This window comes from Siniperca chuatsi, linkage group LG2 (genome assembly GCF_020085105.1).
Source record: "Siniperca chuatsi isolate FFG_IHB_CAS linkage group LG2, ASM2008510v1, whole genome shotgun sequence".
Taxonomy (NCBI): domain Eukaryota; kingdom Metazoa; phylum Chordata; class Actinopteri; order Centrarchiformes; family Sinipercidae; genus Siniperca; species Siniperca chuatsi.
In genome coordinates, this window is record NC_058043.1 from 15,507,328 (window position 1) to 15,532,697 (window position 25,370).

General features: G+C 40.7%; 2 long non-coding RNA genes across 2 annotated transcripts; one reads left to right on the forward strand and one right to left on the reverse strand.

The window, feature by feature from the left end:
- Positions 1 to 11,756: 11,756 nt before the first annotated feature.
- LOC122885431 lies at positions 11,757 to 18,548 on the reverse strand. The gene is made up of 3 exons (XR_006380112.1): positions 18,419 to 18,548; positions 12,883 to 12,936; positions 11,757 to 11,820 (listed from the first exon to the last, which is right to left on the reverse strand). It is a non-coding gene; the product is annotated as an uncharacterized LOC122885431 (long non-coding RNA).
- On the forward strand, positions 15,501 to 24,950 carry LOC122885426. The gene is made up of 4 exons (XR_006380109.1): positions 15,501 to 15,590; positions 15,767 to 16,122; positions 18,492 to 18,647; positions 22,934 to 24,950. It is a non-coding gene; the product is annotated as an uncharacterized LOC122885426 (long non-coding RNA).
- Positions 24,951 to 25,370: the final 420 nt, after the last annotated feature.

Below are 25,370 nucleotides of genomic sequence, written 5' to 3' on the forward strand. Positions count from 1 at the left end.
CCTTTTGCAGGTTGTTGCCTTACTCGCGTTTCCCTCATTTGACTGTCACTCAGCAAGATACCACTTTCTGCCTCCCCCTTTAATCATCTGTCATCCCTGCTAATGCAAAGCGACTGCATGGGCCATGTAGGAAATCAGCCACATTTTTAGTGTCACTTCTCATTAACATAGAAAGTCAGGTAAGAGAGGAAGGCACTCATTCACTGTATATCCACAGGGACCTGGCCAAACCTCTGACAGTGGATTTCTCTACTTCCAATAAAACTGCAGTTAAAAGTTATGGGTATTTCCTTTGGCATGGCATTTTTTTAAAATAGCCCAAAGTGATGTCCTAGATGTTCTGTAACTGGATCATCTTTTTGACTCTTCATAACCATACACAAAGCTTGTTCCTTCACCTTCACCGGTCCTTTGCTGTCCCCTGCTCTCAGTTTTTGCAGATCTTTCTTTCCATTCACACAGCTGGAGGAGCTCTCAGGCACAGCTGTGCTCACTGCCTGCTGGTGGGTTTCATTTTTAATATTAATGAAGCTTTAGCAGATTCAAGCCTGACACTCACCTGCAGCGCAGTGTACTGTACAGGCGAGAGGGAAGGGAGGGAGACCTCGTTCATGTCTGACAGCCCACCATGGAGAGAGAGCTGCTGACACACTGATGTTTTAAGTTTCTCCTCCATCCTCCCTACATGTATGTCATCCCTCAGTGCAGCAGCTGAAAGACCTGCATGTCAGAGCATCAGCGCCCATATGGGGTGATATGTGTTCACCTGTAACAACATTTGAATCTGCTTTATGTGCCTGACCATTTTTTCCTCCCTCAAGGCCCAACTGAGTTCTGTTGCCACGGTGATGTAAACTGTACAACACTCTCTGGGATGCCTCTCTTGCAGTGAGTCTACAGGCACAGCAGGATCACATAGACACATGGGCTTTAGGGGCATACTGAGAGAGCATGCCTCTCAAGTGGATTCGCATGAACTAGTTCTTGTCGTTATGCTGCAGAAACTGTTTCCTGTAGGTTTTTTTGACATGTTACAGTATGAAAAGCACAGGTGTAAGTAATAAAATTAGTGATGGCTGAATTCCATTTAGCTGCGTCTGCTGGTATTGTGCATGCTGGCTAAATGTCACACTGTCATGGTTTCCTGGGATACTTTAATAGAACAATGTTACTGGTTACACCTGTGCCTTTCCTACTATGACATGTCAACATGTCTGCTGTGAAAAGGGCTTATAAGTTACCCAAGAAGTCCTTTTAAACTAAACAACAAAATATATCATTTGTAACTGCCCTTTAGAACGACACATAGAAACGTTTTTTTACCGGCAGGACGACATCATTTGTCCTTTCCAAACTGTTAAAATCACTGTTGAAAAATGTATCTGTTTTATGATGTGACAATGCTCTGGTTAAGGTTTGGTTAGCATTTGGGAAAGATCATGGTTTGGATTCAAATAAATACTTAGTTAAGGTTTTAGTGAAACATTGTGGTTAGGGTTCTACTTCATTAAGGCTTGGGGACCTTCGTCACCATGGTTACAATAATAGCCACATGGTTAAGGTTAGGGAATGATCATGGTCATGGTTAAAAGAAAACCATGTTGACTGTTGGTAGGAGACGGGGGAAAAAACAGCAGTCTGTGGTAAACTCCACATTTTATTGTCTCATCTATCCACCCCGAACTCCTCCTTCTGTGGTCTGTCATCACCTTTCTTCATCCTTTAATCCCAACGGACAAGAGTCATAATTCCCACGGCCGTTAGAGGACTTCGTCACTTAAACTTAACCTATGTCATTTTGAGGCATTTGCTGAAACAACTGATTCTGCCATTTTTCTTGGAAGGACGGTCTCATGTTTATCCAGCGTCTCAGTCACCATCTCAGTCTAACCTTTGCCGCATTTTTGCAAGTGATCCTTTATTATTATTATTCCTAACCTAACTAGCATGATGAACTCTCACCCTACAGCATGCCATGCCTTTTTACCTCTAACCCACGGGCATGACATTAAGTCTGCCCTACATATTAAACTGGTCATGCTCTGAATTGGGGTTATCCCTGCACCCACTCCACCAGACCACCCTCTGGTTGTTTCTCCTTATGTGCACAAACAACCCTATCTGTTGTGGTAACAAGGCTAATTACAAACGGGTCGGCTAATCCACTGTGGATTCATCCCTGCTGTTATGGCATGAAGAGGAAATGCCTCACTTTCTGCTAATGCTATCACATCCAAGCATTTCTTTAAATCTCAGTATCTTATTGGCTGACTAAACTAACTGTTAGCCACCACTTCCTTGACTTTCACTCACTGGCATTAGCTAGTGTCACCAGTCCACATCATGTGTGCGTGTGAGCATGCTTATCATGATATTCTGATAATGCTGTTGTAATTTGACCCAAATACTGCATTCAGTGCGCAGAAATCATGATTCATTTAGTGCACATCGTCATGTATAATATTTTACAAATAAAATTAAATAAAAAAAATAAAAAAAATCTCTGTAAAGCTTGTTTGTTAACCTTTGTTGTTTTTAAATGTGCCCTATAAATAAACTGACTTGACTTGACTCGACTATATTCATAATACTAATGGTGGACTGGCAGAATTCATAGATTATTATTAAAAGCTCATCCTATGCTACTTCAAACGTAGATAATCTCTTTCTCCTCTGGCATCTCCGGAGATATAATTTCCTGGGGAACAGCTGTACAAGACGATAGATAATGCAGCCACGTTCTTGTGTGTCCTTTTGTGTGTTGAATTATTCAGAGGTGTGTGTTGATACAGTTCAGCGAAGGACTGAGCCACCTACAACATGAGTCTGAAGCACTGAGGACGTCACTTGCCAGAGGCAGCTGACATGTCCTGTCACTGTGACCTGGCACTGTCCTGCCTTTCCAGACACAGCTAAGCCTGAGGGCAATCACAGCCAAAGTCCTACGCTTCACAGCCAACACAGGAAGCACAGCTAACCACACACATACACACACACATGTTCCAAGATACACATGCGGGATGGTAGCCTGTCAGTTCCCCAAATCTTCCCCCTTTAGAATACTGTCACCTATTTAGTGTTTCCATGGAGACCAAGCACACTAATGAGGTAGAGTGTGTGTGAATGTGTGTGCGTTTGTGTGTGTGAGTGTGTGTGTGTGTGTGTGTGTGTGTGTGTGTGTGTGGGGGTCATTAGGTAGGGGCAGGTGATGGGTAACAGCTTGGGCTATTACTGCTGAGTTTGGCTTCATTTATGAAAAATAAATCACTACATCACTACACTAAAATGTTCATATTGAATATACCTATTAGTTATTACACTGAAAGGGGAGCTTTTAAGATATCCGTTCATAAACAGAGAAGTAAATCATATTTCTTACCTACATTTGTGACGTCAGACCTAATGAATCATAAAGCCGTAGGTCCAGAGAGGCGGGATAAAGCAAGGAAACTCTGTGCAAACATGTGAACCTGCAGCCAATTAACAGTGGAGATGAAGCAGATGGCTCGTTTGGCTACTAAAATTGGAGGTTCACTTACTCCCATGACCTTGAAGACTTGCTGCCTTGTCAACATGCAAACACCTCAAACTTTTGATTGGTCACAAGAGACGTCTATAAATAAGAATTCAAATTATGTCAAATGTCATGCAAAAACAGAAGGTGTTGGAATTAGCCAGCAGCACTGCATTACCCATAATAACAGCATACTAACAATGATAGTAATTATGCAGAGTTTATATTTTGTGCCATTTAAATTATTATGTGGTATGTAATTTAAATCCCACAGTGTCGTGTATGTATTCATGCTCTGACAAGGGCATGAGTTTGTCACCTAGAGGTGTTGACAATGACATGTGGGAGTGGATTAGTGGAGTGGATCAATGGAATAAGGCAACACATGTTAATCTAGTGGCCTCTGGAGTATATGGAGAGAACAGTGCTAGATCGACGACAAAGTTACTCATCGGGTCTGAACGTCTTGCCGTGGTCAGTTCATATGATCTGATCGTACAGAAAGAAAGGTTGGTGCTCTGCCTGTGTGTTGCTTCAAGAAGTGAGGCATGTCTGACATAAAGAATCCTTTACTTCAGAGAGCATCATTATTTACTGTCACATTGTCAACAAATGCTTACATAGGCCAGTTTCATCTTCATTGGGTGACTTCTTCCCAAAATAATTTTAAATGAATAAGAGCAAATTGTGCTTTATGCTACTACAGTCACACTTTTTAATTAGCTGTGGAGGGAAAATTGATTTCTTGTTCTTTAAACCAGCTGCACATTGTCAGACAGACTGTTTTCCACATTCTACACCTTTCTCAAACTCGGAAACCAGGTCATGAAATCAAAAACCCTGTGCGGAAAGCCCACGGCCCGCATCAGCTCTGCCATCTGTGAAATGGAGGCCCTCTTCCAGACCAGGATGACAGACCCCAGGTGCAATGGCCACAACACTAAAAACTATATCTCTCCTGTTTGGAAAGCTCACTTTTTTTGGTTCAATACAGTGCGTGTGTGTGTGTGTGTGTGTGTGTGTGTGTGTGTGTGTGTGTGAAGAATGAACTTCCCCTTTTCAGTCAGTCAGACACCCATAGGATTTGTGCTCAATAAACTCTGCCCTTTGCACTTTAAAGGAAGTCCATCTGCTCTGGAGAGTCTTGAGCAGCCTCCAGGCAGCTTGTGAGATGCGTGCGTATTACTGTACGGTTCACCACTGATGACTGTGCGGAGATTTCCACTTCCTAAGCGGCACGCTCTTCCTTTCCAGATCCACTCAGGCTTTAGCATTGCCTGTAATTAATGTCTGAGGTGCTGCAACAAGACGCTTCAGGTAAAGGTCATAACACCTCAAGGGGAATAAGCAACAGCTGAGGAAAATGACTGACCTTGTCCACATCTGTTAGACTACTTTAGAGTCTATTTCTGTTTAAAAATAATATTTTAAAAAATCCCTTAATTCCTATATTTTTTGAAATGTTCATACATTATAAATGTTTTCTTTACTTCAGTTCACAGTTTTATCATGTTTAACAGCTGCAGCAGTGTAGCTACTGGACAGGTCATCACAGTTTCTTATTTTCTGTCAAACCAGATTGTGTTTGTAGACACGTTTGCTACTGCACAGCAGCATGCAGGGAACAAATGGGAGCAATTATTGCCTCACATTTGATACGTATACCCAGATACAGCTACACAGGAGATGTAGGCAGCTTAACGTGTTTGTCAACATGATGGCATATTATTTGGTGCGCCTAGCATCCCATAATCCCCCTGGATCCTTTGACACGCAGCCTGGTAGGGGAAGAGTAGCAGGGGAGGTGGTGTTGACATACTGGAGCTTGTCAGTGTTATTTTACTGTACATTTGATACTAAAATATGTTTAATATCACTCACTTCAGAACTATCAAATGTGGCAAAATTATATTAATAAATAGTGAAAAGATCCCATTTGGAGACATGGCCTGTCCCTGTCATGGACTGACTTTTTATACATGAAAAACTCAGTCCATGAGGTATCCTTTCATCATTCAAACTCACTGAAAGAAATAGATGAGCAAATGGGCAAACTTATAAATTAATAGGAAATAAATTCAAAGCTCTTGTGAATAAATATGAAAAATGTAATGTAAAAATACTTACAACTATTTGATGTCTTTGGATATTTCTTTCTTTCAGTGTTTATGTATCTCACTGTCTAGTTCTTATTAACTATGTCAAATCTGAACTGCCATACTATACCTTTACTTAAGTAGAGGTTTGACTCCAGTAAATATATATATTATCTCCAGATTTGAATCACCAGTGTAGTTTTAAATGTCCCTCAGTAAAATCTTATAGAATCTCTTTACAACGGCCATAAATTCTTTATCCATCAGACACGAAATATAATTCACATTGTATTACATATAATATTGAATACCTGTTTATATCTATATCTGTTTGAACACATTTGTAAGAACTTTCAATACTTTTGCATACAGGTTAACACTCTGGAATAAAGCCATTTTAAATTGTTACCTTCAGTCAAGCTAAAAAGTTGACTCAGTATTCTTTAATTAAAGTTAAAATATGTGGTAGCAAAAACATTTCCAGCTTGCTTGTATTCATACTCTCAAATGAAACTGGGAATGTGAAGCTAAATTTTTCGAACAGCACATTCAGGCTGTCGTGGTACCAGCTAGTACGGTGGCTAATTCAAACTGCTGTCACTGTAGATCTGCTGCTCTTCTTCCTCTGTCCCAAAGAGAGTAACACCATAAATCAAAGCCTGATGAGCTGCCTCACGCATTTAAGGAGATCACCAATGGCATTGTTTCACTATTTACTCTCTTCAGTCTGGATGTCACAGAACAAAAGATTAATGGGATTACCCAGGGTCTCGCTCCCTGTGCGCCTGTGAGGACAAAATGGCCTGTCCACACCAACTCCACCTGGAGGTTTGAACCAGCTGGCAAATACTCCCTAACACACTGTTGACATCTGTTGGCCTTTTGAATCACTCCTACAATGCAGAGCAGTTCTGACTTTTACCTATAGCACTTTATGACCTGTAGTGCAGTTTAAAATATTACTTAACCCAAAGAATAATAACATTTATATTGTGTCTTTCTCCATGATCTCTGTGTCTTTTGTGTGTCTTTTTAGTTTCAGCACAATGAATCATAAAAATGGGGATAACGGCGCAGACTTACTGAGAGTTTTTGGTGGTGCACTCACGGTGTTGCACTTGTTTGTACACACGAAAAGTGACCGTGTGCTGTGTGTTTCTGAAAGTTACAAAAATTGCCGGGCACAGATCCCCCAATTCTGAGGCCGAATGGCTATCCATTATCTAACTCTGTGATAAGGATAGGGACCAAAATCTGTATCTCAATTAAAAAAAAAAAAAAAAACTCAGCAGAAGGCAGAAGGAGCTCTTATTGTCTTCCACTCACTCAGTAAACACAGTCATTGTACACTGAAATAGTGATATGTTGTGCAATATTGCAAAAAGACATGACGTCCTTATTCTATTTTGGAGGCTGCTCACCATTTTGCAGAAATGTACTTTTATCAAAAAAAGTTAGTTTTACATTTACTTACGTTAAGATAACAAATAGCCATATTGTTTTGATAGAGGAAAACCACCTTGCTTGTTCTCAGTTCAGGCTGTTATTATTCCAGATCCTTACTAAACTTCAGTCACACAAGCTGTTTCAGTACCGTTCTGACATATTAGGAGAGACAGACCTGCTTCACAGCCATCAAGCTAAAAGGATACTTTCACAGGGGAAAGGTGACCAGTTTAAATGCTCTCCAATCCCCTGCACATGTGTGGCAAAATATATCTCTGCTGCAAGAGACCTGTCAACCTGTGTCAGAATTAATCAACCTTAGTGACACAGACCCAGGCGCCCACACACATAAATCTGCACATGCATGAAATCCAAACAAATACCTTTTCACTCAGTGTTGATGGAACTCCTTGTAGATGGGACCCATTTTTGTGTAATGTAGGAAACTGGAATTCTAAATGAGAAGACAGCAACACACAGCTTGTGCGCATTTAAATTAAAAAATGTACTGGAAGCGTCTTTGAAACCAGCTCTACCAGAAAGGCAGCAATGTTTACTGTTACTGCACTTTTAATGCACTGGCAGGAGTCTGAAGGAGAAGGATATTCTTCGGAAGTGTTTACGGCTTTACTGACTTCTCTCCCTGCGCACTAAGGGGTGTCTAATTACAGTCCTTCGCATACTGTCCATGCTTCCTCCTCACGCTTCAAACATGATGCTCCATTCACACAGTGTCTGTGAGCTGAAAGAATAGCAGCCACAGCTGTTGCAGTGTCATCAGAGGCTCATCCAACAGCATGAGGTCAAAGGGCAAATATAACTGAGTTCATGTTTATGTGGACATGCCAGGTATTTAGATTCACATGATGTGAAAGGAATGAAGGAAATACATACATTTTAATTTGGTCTGAGGCTGCTCATAGTTTGGGCCATGTAGTTAAAATTAAAGAAAATATTTATGCTACATAACACACTGAACTTTTAGACAATAGTGTGCTTCCAACTTTGCGATAAGTTTTTTCTGTTTCAACTCAACCTGTGCACAAAGCCAGATCCACAAAGAAATGGCATTCTGAATTTATTGTGAAAGAACATGACTGGCCTGCAGGGTGCTCTGGGTTCAACCCCATCCAACAACTATGGGATGAATTTAAACGCCAACTGTGAGCCATGCCTTATTGCCGAACATCATTGTCCAGCCTCACTAATTCTCTTGGAGCTGAATGGGAGCAAATCCCTGCAACCACATTCCAAAACCTTTCCTATTACAGCAGAATATTAATGCCATGATTTTGGATGCTCAACAATCACATATAGGTGTAATGTGCTGCCATTCATATACTTTGTTTGGATGTCCACATACTTTTGGCCATATAGTGTATATCCCAATATCCTCACAATAACATGATGATTCACTATCTACGGAATATTGAGTTAAATGATAAGGCCATTGTGGAGGTGGGTATGGTTAGCTTTAAGCTGCAGAGGGAGAGGTGGGGGAGTTGCTCAGGTGAGCAGCATCAAGGAGAGATAATTGGCACAGCTGAACCCAGTGAACTAATTATTCTCTCCTTAAATACAGTAGCATGCTGGACAAGGAAGAGGAAGAGAGGCGGTTGGAGAGCGGACGGAAGAAGAGACAGAAAAGAAAGCAAGAACAACCAAAAATAAAGAACATACACTGCAACCCTGGTGTCAGCGTGGTATCTCAGGGCCAAGACGAACACTCTGTAGCACGATTACGCTACAGCCATATTATATAAAGCGATATTCTACATTTTTATTACTGCCAACAAATCCCATGAAAAGACCAAAGCCAGTCATGACTTCCCTATCATATCTTTGGCACATAAATCTTTAATATAAGGTTTATATTTTAAATAATAAGTAATACACTAAATAACTTCCTAAAACAGCTGGGCATTTTAGTTTTTATCAAACCTTACTCAAATAGGAGTAATTAGTGTATTTATTAGGGACTATTTACATCTGGATTTGGTGCTTAATGCTAGCGTTGACATGTCACCCAGTGCAAAGGTGTGGCTCACTGATGTGTTTTTAACAGTTTTTGGACAAAGATTGAGGTCTATGGCACAGAAGAATAAGATATATCAGGCTTTGGCTACACAGGTAATACTTGTTAGCGTCAATTAATGGGATTTGTTGACAAAAAATGTAGAATATCACCATACTCATCTTTTAGAGGATAGTTGATATTAGAGCAAAAGGGATGAAAAAAACTGTCAATAATTTTGGAAACTATGTAGTCACAAAACTATTTAAAGTAGTCAGGTATGTGTGATTGGTAGGTGAAGTGATAACCTCTCTGGGGGAGTCAGGAGGAAAAACATGACCGCTCTGACGCATCAGTAATGCCGGTGCATTCCTGTATTTTTTTTTTTTTGCTGACAGAAAGCCTATACAACAAAGTTGCTCTGAAGACCCCGGAGTATTCTCTCAAAATGAATAACATGTGCCTCTTGAACTATGACTCTCTGTCATTGTGAGTTGTGATTGTTTTGCCATCGTTGGAGTATGATTATATAAGGCCCTTGATTTTAACAGGCCTCCACATTCTGTTCAGACACACCGCTGGGGAAGAGGACATGAAGTGAGGGAATGTTAAACCTCAGGAGAAAACTACTCTTGCAGCTCCCTTTCTAACCATTGCACTTAGGTCTGGCATGACACCAAAACAAAAGTGTTCGTAATAATATACTGCAGCCATCTCTGGGCCAGAAGTTGTAATCTGAGGGAGCTTTATGACATTAGAGTGTATCTGAAAAACTATAGTGGTTCTCTGAATGTAAGTGAAAGGAAAATGCCTGGTGGAACCCTGACGAACTGTTTCCCTTTAAAAAATAAAATTAAGGCAGTTAGATTAGAACAATAAAGCCAATGGTTATCATAGTGCAGCCTTTTAACTTTTCAATTATGCTGTCTTAAGAGGCTGCGGGGATCAGTGCCTTGGGCCAATCCACATGAAATGTCAGTTTCATAGAAATGGCTGGGTGTTGCCTCAATTAAATACATGTTCAAACATTTTTAGCAAGTTGAGACAGAGGTGAGGTCAGGGGAGCTTCTACTAGGAATTTGGGATCATGAGTGAATTCAGCTTTCATAAAATATTTTCACCATAAAAAAAACCTTCTTTATTATTTTGGGAATCATCACCCTTAACCCAGTTTCTACTCAGAAACTGGGTTAGGGCACATGTCTTAATGAGAAATCTGTAACAATAAAATCAAGAATTTTATGTTTTATGTTAATGTTAGTAATTGATTGAAAGATGACACAACTCCTCCATCTAATTTAAAGAAACACATATTTGTAATGGAAACTTTGGTCTACAAAGACAGCAGTGACTTTAAAATCTTCAGAGAGACTCGTAACTTAAAACTGTGGTTCCAGGGTGGTTATGATCCTAGGAAACAATGTTCTTAACTCTTGCAAGAAAATCACATGGTCTTCACTACCTCACCGCTGACCTTTATGTTGTGTTCAAATCCAAAGCTATCTTCAGTTTCCAGAGCAGAAGCCAATCATGTTTGTGTACTTGTCTGTTAAAATGCTTGACCTCTGACCACTGCAGTAAACGAACTTATTGGGTTATGTCTGTTCCTCCAACAAGTAAAGGGGTCTTGGAGTCTGAGGACGTCACTGATGAGACAGCAAGGGGTCAGGAATTAGAAGACAGTACAGTGCAAAGTACTAACAGCAGGACAGAGAGAGTAATTGACGTAGATGGGATTTAAGAAAAATGCAGCCCTATGAGGTGATAAACACACGGACCCCTCTATTGAAGTAATCAAAACACTAAAAAGACCTTATTTTGGAGATGGTTTTCAACTGGCAGAAGCAGGACTAAACAGTAGGACACTCCAAACAAAAATAAATTTGGCATTTTCACACTAGCAAAATTGCAAGTTTGCAACCAAAAAGAAGCACCACATTGTGCTTTTATCAGCGTCCACAAGCTTGGCAGCTGAATTTGTCTAATCAGTCAACAACATCATGTGATTGACATTTTGCAGAAGTGTGTCTATGAGTATTTACTGCTTTTCTTGAGGGGCTTGTGAGTGGGTTCTGCTCCCCATTGAACTAGCATGCTACTCCAGCTGACATGGCTGCCATTAAACAAACAAACCCCAAGCCTCAGCGAGTAGAGAGGCATTTGTTTGCAGAAGCATATTCAACAGCAGTTCATTAGCCTTGGAGAACCTGCCAAATTCACTTTTGTTTGGAGTATACAGCTGGCCTAATTTGATCCTCAAAACAGAGGATTGGATCACATTTCGCTTCCAGATATCCAAAGATGGACCAAGGTGATGCTGCAGCTAATGTGAGGGCCAAATAACCTCACATTTATTGTTATTCAATACCAGATGAAAGATAGAGCTTTGTGTTGTCCATCCAAGACAGAATCAAGGTTTTATAGGAAACAGAGTGGCTCAACATTTTGTCATAAGGTTTTTCAGAGCTCCAGTAAGAGCATCAGTCCTCCCTCACCATCCTTTTCGAGCTTCCCTGCAAGCTTCCAACTTGGCATCCCCAGGGGAGCCTTCAGCCCATGTCTACACTAATTGCTCATTGATACAGATTGTGATTATCTGTGCTTACGGGGTAATTATGTAGTGTCAGAGTCACTAAATCAGGGTTGGAATGAGGCTATCACAGTGTTGGCTCTCCAGGGATTAAGGGGGGTATGTCTGGGCCTCTGCGTTATCTCGATTCCTCTCCTGTCCTTATCTCCAGAGCGTGAGCCTGGAGAGAAACAACAGCCGGGCCACAGCCAAAGCAGACAGATAGTTAGAGTGCCAGGCATGCAATGCAAAGACACAGAGTGAGAGAATGATCCACATAACAGACACACAGCCACATGCATGGCTCATTTTGTTGCTTTTGTGTGTGCCAGGACGAACAAGTGCCATTTCACAATGAAAGATGAACATTTCCCTGTGAAAGAAAACAACTCCAGTTTAACAATTAAATTGAAATTTGGCTGTCAATTTCGGCTCCAACATCATTGTCAGCCTTGGTCTTTTTTATATGTTTCACCAAGCTTTTATATGGTGCCCAGAATTTATACGTCCAACAAATACTGACTAAACTGGTGGTCGACCATTTTATGGCTGGGTGTTTTGACATCATATCATGTGGTATTATATACAGCCTGTGCGGCCGCAAAACTATGCCAAGACTAACCGAGTGCCACAATTGTCTTAGCTTCCATTTGTTAAACTGAATGAGAACCCACGGCACAAAACAACACCAGCACAATGACTTCAGAGAAAACATTATGTGTAACTAAAAAAGTGCACTTTTATTTATTTAAATGCATAGAGGGAGCGATAAAATGACTCATATATTTTAAATGACCCAAATTTCACTTTGTTTGATCTGTTTTTAAAGGCAACCACAGTTCTGATTTAATGTTTATGAAGAATGAATAATACTTCCAATACAATATCTTCTTTGTATCCATTCCCTCTTCACTGAGTGTGTGTGTGTGTTGAATTGGCTCTAACAGTTCACTGTCTGCAGAGGTGCCTGTCAATCAGAGCAGCGGTAAGTAAGCCGAGACCTCTACACAGAAATGACATGTTATAATTATTCAGGGGGGGAACGGTTTGCCTCTAATTAAATTTTGCATCTAGTTACATTCTACATGGATTTTATAAATCAGAGTATGTTTCTCAGGCTCCAAGAACTGTGGAGCCTCATTTGGAATCGTGGACACCCTCTTTTATTACTTCCTATCTGGGTGGGTCATTTATATCTAAATGTTGATGAAATATTTCCACATCTTCGTAACATTTTACAAACCTTGAGAAGGGATCACCACTGTCGTTTTGTCTTCATATTTTCTTTCTTCTTCACCTAAGAATGAAAAAAAAGATAATGTAATATAATAAATAACCATTGAATAAAATTTTGTTTGTTTTTTTACCTGCCCGTTTCAAGTTGAGATATACAGTACATGTTATGTTGTAATGAGTCCAATATTTGTTCACTGTATCTAAAGTTTCAAAACTGATGAAAGTGGTGATGAAAGTGATGAAAATGTCATGCAAAAGTTTCATAAAAACTTAGTATAGTATCCTTATTAAATGTGAGAATTTTGATGTGATTTTAGGGCTGGACCCTATTGCCAGACAAAAACGTTGATATTGGACCATGCTGTAAAGCCCAAGAAAAAAATATAGTGGGACAGAAAACCAGATCTACTTCTTGAAAGACACGCTACACAACCATCCACCACCCCACTCCCACTTTACACCCTTAATTCCTGTTTCTCTACATAATGGGCACACTACTTCCTGCATTGGCATTTGAACATTCAACATAAACTGAAGGTGTGGAATCCTACAGTATGGATGTAATTCTTTAGATAATGGGCTAAATTTTACTGTTTTACCAAAATCATTGGTACAATGACAGCATAAAACAAAGAGCTTCACAAATGTCTTGCAAGTTGGAAACATACTAAACAAGGGTCAGAGCTATGCACCCCTGCCATGGGGAAAGTAATATGGATTCCATATGTCAAAAGTTCCTTTAAATGAAGTCAGAATGTTTCTCATCAAAACAGAGAAATAGGGAAAGTTTCATAGAAACTCAAGTCTGAGAATATTTCTCGGTAAGCCCGTGAACGTTTCTGTTTCTGCATCTGCACAATGTAACAGCTACATCTTCTCATGACAACTTTCAAGTACTAAAGTATCTGCTCTGATGACAGAAACGTCCCACAACCCTGCACCCATTCTTCAAATACTCTCTACCGCTTTCTCCTCTCTGAGGTCTTCCTTCCTTGTTGGAGCATTAAGAAAGTGATTTTTTTTTTTTAATCTTGGCTCTTTCTTGTCTCTGGCAACAGTTGTTCAGCTTTAATGGGGACCTTGAGAACTGGACAACATTGTGGAAACCTATAAAGTCACTTGGAGCACATCCACTTGGCTCAAAACATTACATGTTAAAAGTTGTAATATGTTAAGGGATCTTGTGATTTGCATGCATCTCTGGACAGCAGAGATGGGAACAACTGTTCCTATCATATGTAAATATGTTTTATGAATTCAGAATGAATTTTCTAATTTGACTTTTAAAGGACTAGTTCAACATTTTGGGAAATATGCTTAGTCGCTTTCATGTTGAGAGTTAGATGAGAGCAATACACTCTCACATATGTAAGGTAAATGTATAGCTGGAGCAAGCAGCCAGTTAGCTTAGCTTAGCATAAAGACCAGAAACAGGGTGAAGCAGCTAGCCTGGCTCACAAATGAACACATTACATCTTGTTTGTTTAATCCGTACAAAAAACAAAATGTAAAAACCACAAGTTGGGGTTTTACGGGGGCTTATGTGCTGTGACTATTTCTTGGCCAGTAGCACTGACTTCCTGGAGTCTCTGCTGGTTGCCTGGCAACCACTTTTACACTTAGTTTTTTTTGCGAATCAAACAAACAAGACATGATGTGTTTATTAGTGAGCTTTACAGCTGATGGTGGATTTTTGTTTATCTTTGCACAGAGTCAGGCTAGCTGTTTCCCCCTTTTTCCAGTCTAAATGCTAAGCTAAGCTAATCAGCTGCTGGCTGAAGCTTCATATTTACTGCGCAGACATGAGCGTGGTATCGCTCTTCTCATCTAACTCTCAGCAAGAAAGCAACTAAGCATATTTCCCAAAATGTTCATTTTAAGTGTGGTGTCTATGGTCATGTGTTTATAAGTGAGGGCTATGTTTAGTCTGAAATCCCCCTTGTTTGTTAGAATACAAATTAACGTGACTTAGCCTTTCAATGTTCCATTAGTTTTGTCACCAGTCTCCCAAACATGTCACAAATGAACTTATCAGTCCTTATTTAGAGTGACAATTAGAATTAGTGCCTGCAACCTTCCAGCTCTCCACACAGCCCCGTGGCACTGAATGACATGGAAAACATATACTAAATATAACCACAGTGACTACACCAATAACCCGTGTTTAGTGTGTGTTTAGTGTAAGGTCTCAAATTAGATGCTTGTCAATGACCCAAGTTCACTCACAGTAGTGGTAAACAAAGCATTGTATATGCTTTTAGTGCCCTATTCCAGCTGCTCTTACTGTATTTAGATTTTGATTATGGCTTTGTCTCATTTAATGTCTGGATTCAACCTCCATGTATTATGATGACCATGTCTTTGCTGTTTTGCCATTGCTTTGCACGCTATTTGCTTTATGGTTATTGCTGGACTCTCATATTTTTTCTTTCGGATCTGCCTTTCTTATCTCCCACTTCAAACAAACGTCCCCCCATTGTCTAACAGCCGCTAAAGATGCTCCTGCTGCTTTCAACTCACTTATTGCCCCCTTCCCCCTCCTTCACTGTCAATGCACGGAATACAGATTATCAGCAGAGCATCCCTTTGTTGTTGCATGGAGGGGATGGGGGTATTTGAGTTAGATCTCCTGGATAACATTCGGAGCACCCAGATTTCATTTCACGCAAGGCTCTTTCATGCTGACAGAGTTGCTCATACTGGGATGCTGATATGGTTATTATTATTTTTGATATATATATTTGATATTTTTGATATTTTTTATATTTACGTTTGAGAGGGAAACCTCAAACTAAGTTCTATGTGATACTCTTATGTATAAGGCTTGAAGCTTGAAATGTGATAACAAAACGAATGTATGAACATACGTAGTTCATGTTTCTCTTTCTCAGGCTCCCAAGCTGTCTGCCTTCCCATCTGTTTGCTGAGAGTCTTAACTGGAAGAGGAACTGGGAATGCAGAAAGCAGACTCCCGCAGACAGACAGCTTAGTGATGTTGTTGCTTTTTATGGCATGATGGACTGGCCTTATCGTGGCCATTCTGGCAAAGCTGGCAGACTGAAGGGGGAGATCTGATATGGATTTTTGTTTTGATTTCCTCAGACTTCTTATCTCCGAGTGAGTTGGGTGGAATCCAGCCACAGACGTAACGTCCAGAGAGGAGACGACACGCTATGGTTACAGGTTATCATCTCTGTTCAGACACGAACGACCCACCTTAGCACCAACTCTTGCATCATTCGTCAAGGTTAGCTCTCCAAACTGTTTGCATGCATTTTGGTCTGTTTATTCACTTTGATACTGTTGATTGTTTGGGTTGTAGCTGCCTTTCAATTTTCTGTTGATTCTTTAGCAGCACATAATTCTCAGCTGATCATTTAAAGGAATAATTTGACAATTTGAAAAATACGCTTTTTCGCTTTCTTGCTGAGAATTAGATGAGAAGATCCATACCACTCTCATGTCTGTACAGTAAATATGAAGCTACAGCCAGCAGCCAGCCAACTCAGCTTAACATGAAGGCTGGAAACAGGGGGAAACAGCTAGCCTGGGGCTGTCCAAAGGTAACAAAATATACTTACCGACACCAATTAACACAACACATTAAATCTTTGTTTAAGCCATGCAAAAACAACAAGTTGTAGTTTTACGGGGGGGTTATGTGCTGGACTATTTCTTGGCTGGGTGCAGTTACTTCCTTCCTTCCGTCTTGTTGTCACCGTGAAGTTGCCAGGCAACCGGAACTCCAGACTCCAGAAAGTTACACTTCGGCGTTGGTAGGCAAATTTTGTTACCTTAATTCAGAGCCAAGCCAGCTGTTTCTCCGTTTCCAGTCTTTATGCTAAGCTAAGCTAACTGGCTGATATGAAAGTGGTATTGATATTCTCATCTAACTCTAAGTGTATCCCCAAAATGTCATACTATTCCTTTTGTACTATCTTGAAACAAATATTTTGTATTGATAAGACAACTATTACTTTCCTGGTTTCTTCAGTCAAAGGAGACAGATGAATTAAAGGCAATCTGTATCTTCCTCTGTTTGTGAAAGCTTTGGTAAATCGCAGAAAGGTTTTTAAATATAGTGTACAGTTATCCTGAATTGTATTGGTCACTCAGGTGGCACAGTCTAACGTAAGCCATGTGAATGGAAAGTAAACACATTGAGAGGGTCGCTACAGGAGGCGGAAACAAATATTTTGGTAGGATAATATATCACCTGGACAGTGACTGTGAGGTTCTAGTATCTGCTGTATTCAGAGGCCCACATTAGCAGCCAAACATTGCATAAACCAATAACTCTCACCTCCATGTGTAAACCTTTTTAAAGCAATATTTACAACATTCGAACTATATCTCCAAATGAGGATAATTTATTTTGGATTACTTTAAAGAGTGTTTACCAGGCTTCCTGTCAGAGATGCTGTCACACATGAGAAGATTGTTTACAAGAGCAGAGAAGGCTCTTCAGAGCATATACGGCATCTGTGAAAGCATTTGTCTTCAGATAAAACTATTAATAGTCCTCATTAATACATCTTCCATATCCTCTTGTTAAAATAAATCGGTAGTAGGGTGTCTTTGGGTGCCTGGTACAACTGATAACGTAATACACCCCAATAAAACAGGATGGGACTTGGAAATGTCAGACTACACTATATCAAGTCTAATTCAAGGAATGCCCTTATCTTACATATTCCAACTTTCCCCTGAGGAGCGAATAAAGGTCATTTCTCAAAGTGGAGAAGACTTATCCTCACACTTAAAACAGAGCTCATCTATCTCCTGCTATCAGGACATGCTTCGATGAGGATTCCTTGCAATCCAGAATGAGCTTATATATAGCAAAGCATCATGCAAATTCTCACTTATTAACAAAACCAGACTCTGAGAGTGTGGATCGGGCAGAGTGTCTTGCCAGACTCAGAACTTTTCCCTCTTTGGGCCACAAATGAGCTTCATGAAGAAGTCATCAAACTCAATACAGCATTACCAGTAAAACTGATTTATTCCCATACGTCACTTTTGAGATTTTAAATCCTACCTCTTTTATTTTCTAGATGATTGATGTGTCCTGACAAGAGCAATCTATCTGTTTTATTTTGCATTTATCTTATCTCTATAAGGCCACTGTAAACATAGTTAGTGCTTCTGTTTGTTTATACCAAGTCGCCCATGGAGATATGACTCTTCAGGACACCTCTTGTGCCAGTGCCAGATTGACGCCTCTTGTCTCTCCCTCAGTGTGGGTTATTGGTCCATAATGACTTAGAGGGAGAGTATCATTCAGGGAAAAGATGAGTAATTGTCATAGCATCAAGAGTCAAGTGTTTTCTGCTATATTTGCCTGCCATTTTCATCCAACCACAAATGCAGATATGTTTTATCATCCCCATTCATCTGGGGAGATAAACCAAGCTTGCTCTGACCTGAGAGACATTGATATGAGGGAGTTAGATGGGTGGTAGAGGGAGGAAGTAGGAGTTCAATCTGAGTAAAGGAGTCTACTACACTGTCATAATACATGTGGAGATTGCTTTACATACAGAGATGAGTGGAGCGACAGAAGTAGCAGTGGCCTCCTCTTAGAAGTGGCGATGTCCTCCTCTCTTCCTTCAGGGCATTCCACACACACCAGGTCCAGGGAGTGGCTCACGTCAGATGATCCTCTTTCTGCTTCACACAACGCCGACAGGGCTGTCGTCAGAGGACTTTACCAGCGGTGTCTGTGAAACCTGAGAGCTGCTGGACAGGTTTCACACTGGGGGGCAAGAGGTGAGGGCGGGATGGATCAGTACTGTTGAAGAGGTAATGCACACTCCAAGTAGTGGGGAAACCGTGGCTTGGTGGCTAGCCACAGGGCTGCCTGAGTGTGAGGAAAGCCAACCCACTGCCTCTAAGAGGATCAAATTTCCTCACAACTTGTTGCCCGATGCTATATAAACTCTGGCATGCGGTGCTGACACCTGATCTGGACTAAAAGGGCCGCTGGAGAGATTCTCTGCACCCACCGTGTCCCCTGCTCTTTCAAGTCCACTGCTTCTTCCTCTTGCCCAGACCAACCCACTGGCATGGTCACCCTCCATGGGGCCCCCAGTGGACCTCCTACACACAGCTCTCACTCAGGCTCAGTCATCACTGCTCTGCTAATGAGGGTCTCAGGGGACAGTCTGCCACAACTAAAGGGATGCTGTGAGACCAGGGGAGTCCCCTTTAGCTACTGTGAGGAGGGAACCTCCCTCCTCGACTTTAATATGTCCCGATATGTGACAGCTGTCCATCTGCCTGCCAAAACACTCCAAATGTGAGCTTAACAGGCCTACACACAATCACCCAAAATGAATGTGGCTGTGAAATGGAGATTTAAAGCGGCACTACACACATTTTACACATCACCCCCACACTCATGATGTCATGTCAGCTTGGGCTTGGAGACTACTTTTCTTAAGACCTGTGTTACAAACTGGGGATGTAAATTTTGAAAGATATTTACCAGGAAGGGAGAGTGTAATGAAAGATGCTAACAAATTGCATTATGGGAAACGTAGAATCTAGAGTTTTTGGCACTTGACCCATACTAGGGACTAAAAGTCAGGATATTGTGGCATCTGCTGCATCTGTCTTTCACAAGTCCTTCAACTTATGTGCAAATCTAAATAACTGGAGTACCCCTATAAGGTGTCCGCTTGACACAATGTAGACGTCACACTTTAATATATTAGGGTTTAATATAAGATGCCGATTTCTCTGTTTACATCTATGCATTCATACTGTATAATTTATTCATTGTATTATGGATTTTTTCAATAGCGTTGCACTAATGTTATCTGATCCCTTGTATTTGAATTATGTCTGTCACAACAGAAAACACTCACCTTGTTAAGTGATATTTTTATATTTTGGATTTGTTCCAAACAATAAACTTACACTGATTGAGGTACTAATGTGATTGTGCACCTTGATAGTATGGCTGATTTGCATGGCACCAGAATAATTTGACAACTCTTATTCATGAACAGTGAATGATGGAGGTTATCTTTATCACCTTGCACATGTACAGTAAATATGTTGCTAGTGCAAACAAGCAGTTGAATTAACCAAAGCCATTAAAAACCGTGACCGCCATTACAGCAATAAACGACTCAAGGTTGGCAGTTCCAGGATTCCTGAATAGAGTAATGAGTGCTACAAGCATCAATTATTCAACTTTATCGAGTAGGATATGAGTTTTCTACTCATCTTACATCAGAAACCTGATGAGCTGGCAGCCTCTGAGAGAGGTCCAGAGTCTGCCATAAATGTATCATAACACAGCAACCTAGAGGTCGATATCACATACTTCTGTGAAGATCACGTTAATGGCTGACTGAAAGTTGTGAGCTCGGAGAGATGGACCAGGGAGGAAGAACTCAGCATGAAGTGGAAACAGAGGAGCAATAAATAGCTTCTTCCTGGAATAAATCCAGATGTGCAAAACACCAGCAATGCCTATCTTTACATACAAAGAAGTCCTTAAATTAATAACAGAGACAATATGTATGTGACAGACATGTTTTTCTTTTTAGAAGACTTCTATGAGTACACAGGCTGTAAATGAACTCGTCTGATGTGACATAACATCTCAAGTGGTTCTCCTCCAACTGTGTATTAGCAACTTTACTTTTGAACCACACTGCTATAGGCTGAATAGGCCTCTGGTTGTTGTGTCAGTGTCAGCGTGAACAATCCTGCCTGTGACCTCCGAGATGCCTTAAACTCTTTGGAGAGTCACTTCAGATGAGGATTAGGACTGGGTGTAGAAGAAGAATTCAGCAACAGGAGACGGCTCTTTTTGTTTCAATGAGCAGGGAAACAGGAATTGACCACATATTTCTGCGAAAGCTGCAAAAAAGCAGAGCAAGAGGGAAAAGATTAAAACACCAGAGGGCCCCTCTTTCTTCACTCAGGATGTTGTTTATATTGTTGACAGGCCTTTTAACCTCCCTAAGCTGATTCTGTAAAGTCTCTTTGGGAGCTCACTTTGGGTTTGTAGCCTCCATTCAGCCTGTATCCAGTCAAGCAGTTGCATTATTTATGAGTGCTGCGGCTGTTATTCTGACTCCCTTATTGAAATTGTTGATACCTCATCATGGAACAAAAATAATGAGGGACAATAAATTTAAGTGCTGTCAACAGCCACTTGAGGGAACAACATGTCAGGTTTCTCTCCCCCAGACCCTGATGACATCAGATTCTTCTCTGCGTGTGATATGTTTTCCTTTTGGACAGGTCCAATGGACTGGCCTCAAGGCCCATTTCACACTGGATTAGTTTCCATTTCAAATCCCAGCCCAACCCCCACCTCCTATATCGGAGACATGAACTAAGGTTAAATCCTCAGAGCGTCCCTTTCATCTTTTGTCATGGGTCTAAAAGCAATGTGACAGAAGTTTGCTTTTGGGGCATAAATTATCTTGGGTTAGGCCAAAAACAGACTCTAATCCAAATGTTTGAAATGGATCAATAAATTGTAAACAGTGTTGGATAAACAGGCAGAAGATGCAATCTCATGCTAAGCCTTCATTTCTGCATGTGAACTGGTAACAATACTCAAAAGACCACCAACATATACAGTACAGTACATTCCTCTCTTCTCTCTCATCAATGCACTTTCTGCCTCTCACACAGTATATACACAGGTAAACAAGCATGATCGTGCACATGCCTACAGATGCACAGACATTGCAAACATTAGAGAATATACACACACAAGTACACACCTGCCTCCCTGTGCAGACATTTAAAGCGCACATTTCTCGTAAAGGAAGTGTTTTAAGTAGACAGCTGTACATGTATAAGCCATGAGCTCCTCATCAGCGAGTGTACTTCCAGATGTGAACACAAATCAGTCACTCAGAAAAGCCTCACTCTCCATCTCCACACGCATGCAAAGAACAAAATGGGTGTTTGTTTCAGGGTGAAATCATAACAGGAAAGGACCAAAGGGGAGCGATATCCCAGCGGAGGGAAAGTTCCAGCACATCTCAGACTCTGGACAGACACCTCATTACCATCTGTCCACGTAGCATCTGTAAATGACAGAGAATCATTACACTCAACCAGTCATCTGACCGCATGTTATGCAATACCATGTATGTTAAAATTCATGAGAGTACTGGGTATGATCATCATCATAACTTCATAGTGTTGCTACAAATCTTGCATCAACTTCTTATAATCATATTCTGTTATCAATTAGCTCTTTGTCCTGTTGCTGAATCAGTATTAACTCTTGTCCTGGAACACCTCATCACAATAAACTTCCAGTCACACCACATTAGCCTTACCTAAATGAGGCCAGTTTTGGGAGTAAAACCACTCCTGCTCTAACCCTTTGACTCCAGTTCATACATCCCTCACATTCCCTCACTTTTTTGCAGTGCATGCTAACAGACCAGAAAGTGATATAAAACACTCAACTCTGAGGTCGATGAGGCATGTGTTTCTCAACTCAGATGTGATTATCTGCATCCTTGATAACAAGTTTAAGATGGTAATAAAATTGTTGATTTATATGGCTTGCCTAAATACAAATTGGTCACATTTAAATCTCTTCTGTTTGTTTGATTAACAGCAGAATGCCGGTCAGTCAGTCATTGCAAACTCAAGCTGTGCAACCAAATATTGTTCAAACCTACAGATTTGTATTTTAAATTGTAGTGGATATCCAAAAGATCCAAAGATACTCTTTTTTTTTTTCAAGACAACTATAGTATTTCCATTTGATGGAATGGCACAGCCATAAAAAACATGGAGTCTTGGGTTAGACTTTCTCATTATGGTTTCAATGAAGTCAAGTCAGACAGTGTGGAATCAGATATTTCTGGGCTTAAAGGTACTTAACTGGAAACAAAAGTGGAAAACTTAAGCTAAGGCGTTCATTTGAATCCATTTACTGTCTGTAAACTGGAACTCTTCTCTCTTTTGGTTCAAAAGTGCGAGTGGAAATTACCCCTGTTGAATTTTGATCAGCATCAGTCTCAAGGAAGTAATAACTGAGTGGGCTCATTTCTCATTAACAGTGGTTTTGCTCCGGGGCTGTCCGTAGTGCTGCCTGCAGGGACTTGGTGACAAGCATGAAGACCCTCTTAGTCCTGCTTTCCTGCAGAGTGGCATGTGGATGACTTTGCCACAAAAACCCAAGGGGTCCTGCTGGCCAGCCTGGCTTCATTAGTGGAGTTAACCTTCAAAATGTACTGCTGCCTCCTGCTCTGCCCTCGGGTCTGTTATGGCTGAGAGGAAGTTGGAGCAAGACTTGTGTCAAATATACTGTCAACGTGCTAAACAGGAACAGCTTGGACACAGCCAAGTGGCAGACAAGAGTCCCGCTGAGCAGAGAAATGTTTGCTAAATACTACAGGAAGTTAAGTGCCTTCCTTTCAAATAAAACTGCCTCCTGTCTGGAAGAAAATGTCTTCAGTTTCAATCTTAAACTTTTATTTGATAACATGAAATCAGGGAACTAACTGAATGAGGACCCATCTCTCCAGTAGGAGAACTTATCCCTCATTTCCACTGCATGGTAAGGTATGGTACGGCTCGACTCGACTGCCTTGGAACCATTCTTTTTTGGTTTTCCATTGGCAAAAGTTGTGGATAGTACTGGTACTTTTTTTTCCTTCAAGGTCTCAAGCAAGCTGAGCCGATACTAAAAGGCAGAGTTAAAACACTGCAGACCACTGATTGGTCAGAGAATCGCCACTTGCGCGACACGGGACATCCTGCACAACCCAATGCGACGCCAATTTTTTTATTCACTTGACCCAGATTTTAAAGAATGGCGGTCCGCAAAACCACACTGTGGTCAATTGATGAAGTGCAGACGTTCCTTTGTTTGGTTGCAGATGAAAGGATCAAGCAAGCGTGTTGCATTGAAGATGATGTCACGGCAGTTTCACACGGCATTACTACAATGATCAGCTTAGAATCCCGCCTACATTGAGGAAAAATACCTGGAACCAAAAGTGAGTCGAGTCGAGCTGAGCCGAACCATACCATGCAGTGGAAATGAGGCTTTAGCTGTGGCTATAACATAGCCTAACCTCATCTACTGAATGAGTGGCAGTGTTTATGGGACATCTCTGTAAGGTAATGTACCAGCAGTCTCTGATCATGGTTTCACGATGCAATTTTTGGATTAGCGGTCACTGGATGCAAAGACCATTTGCAATGTGGCACGGATGATATCACTACATGAAAGAATAAAATAGCTGTCCTATATGTATTAAGTATACTCAGTAATCATGATGCCCTCCCTCCATCATCTTGTACTGGTTTACCTTACTCTGGAGACCAGACTCTCACTCTGAAATACGGGAAGTATTATATGACCTGAAACTAACTCAAAGAAGCTGTGGAATTTGTCAAAATGGATATTTATTGATGTCAAATGATAGAGGCTGGTCTGAATCAGTCTTTTGGAGTCTAAATTCATTAAATACAAAGAAGACCAGCACTGAATTAAAGTCAGTTCTATCTCATCACATATACTCTAGATCCCTCTTTTATTAATGTCCACCCTGCTTTTATTTCACAGCTAAGTCTTTGATTTTTAAGATGAGTCTGCACTCATCTGGACAAACTTAAATAGAAAATGAAGTGAGACCTAAGGTAATGCTGGCTCACCCAGGTGTCACACTGTTGTTTCCTTAATTTCCTCTGCAGAGCACCCTTGTGCTCTGTGTGAGGCTGTTTCACCCCCCCCTCTGCTGGCTGGAAACCTGATGAGGTCCAGATGTGGTCCAGATGAGGCCCCTGTCTGATGCAGGGACCTGAGAGGAGCTGTAGACTCCGGGGGCTTATCAAACTGCCATAGGTTCTGCTAAGATTGATTTCTGACATGGAGGTGCATGTTCTTCCATAGATTCAGTGCTTTTACGTTATTAAAAAGGGGCTTGTTAGGTTGTGCGGCAAATACTAATACATAATTTACTTGTTTGAAAAGGGTTATACAAGCTTTTTATATTCAGTTTTAAAGCTTTTATAACTTTTTATAATCCATGAATTTTCGTAAAATGTATGTATCATGTAAATGCTCTCTCTGATCACGTAGTTTAGACAGAATATCTTGACTCTTTCTGCACATGCTTGGCCAGTGTGAGTTATGTGATTAATGCTTCAGTTTGTTGCTCCAGTACAAAATAAACCAGTATATGCAATTACTCAAATGAGATACAACTTTTTCTTGAAGTGAAGTGATAGATTCCATGTGTTGTCAGAACTATTTTTTGTAATTAACTACTGTGAAGCATGTAGACTGGACAGCTTATTCATTATTTTTTATTAACACCTCACTTATAATGGTGCTTATTTGGGACTTAGATCAATTTAATTTGAAAGAAAAAAAATTGGCTTGTGTAAGTGCAGCCTGTCTAGCTGGTTGTGTGTTTATATGCTAGCAATGTTAGATTTCAGCCTCTCAGACGCAGACCACAGTAATGATGTTTTGTAATTTGATTA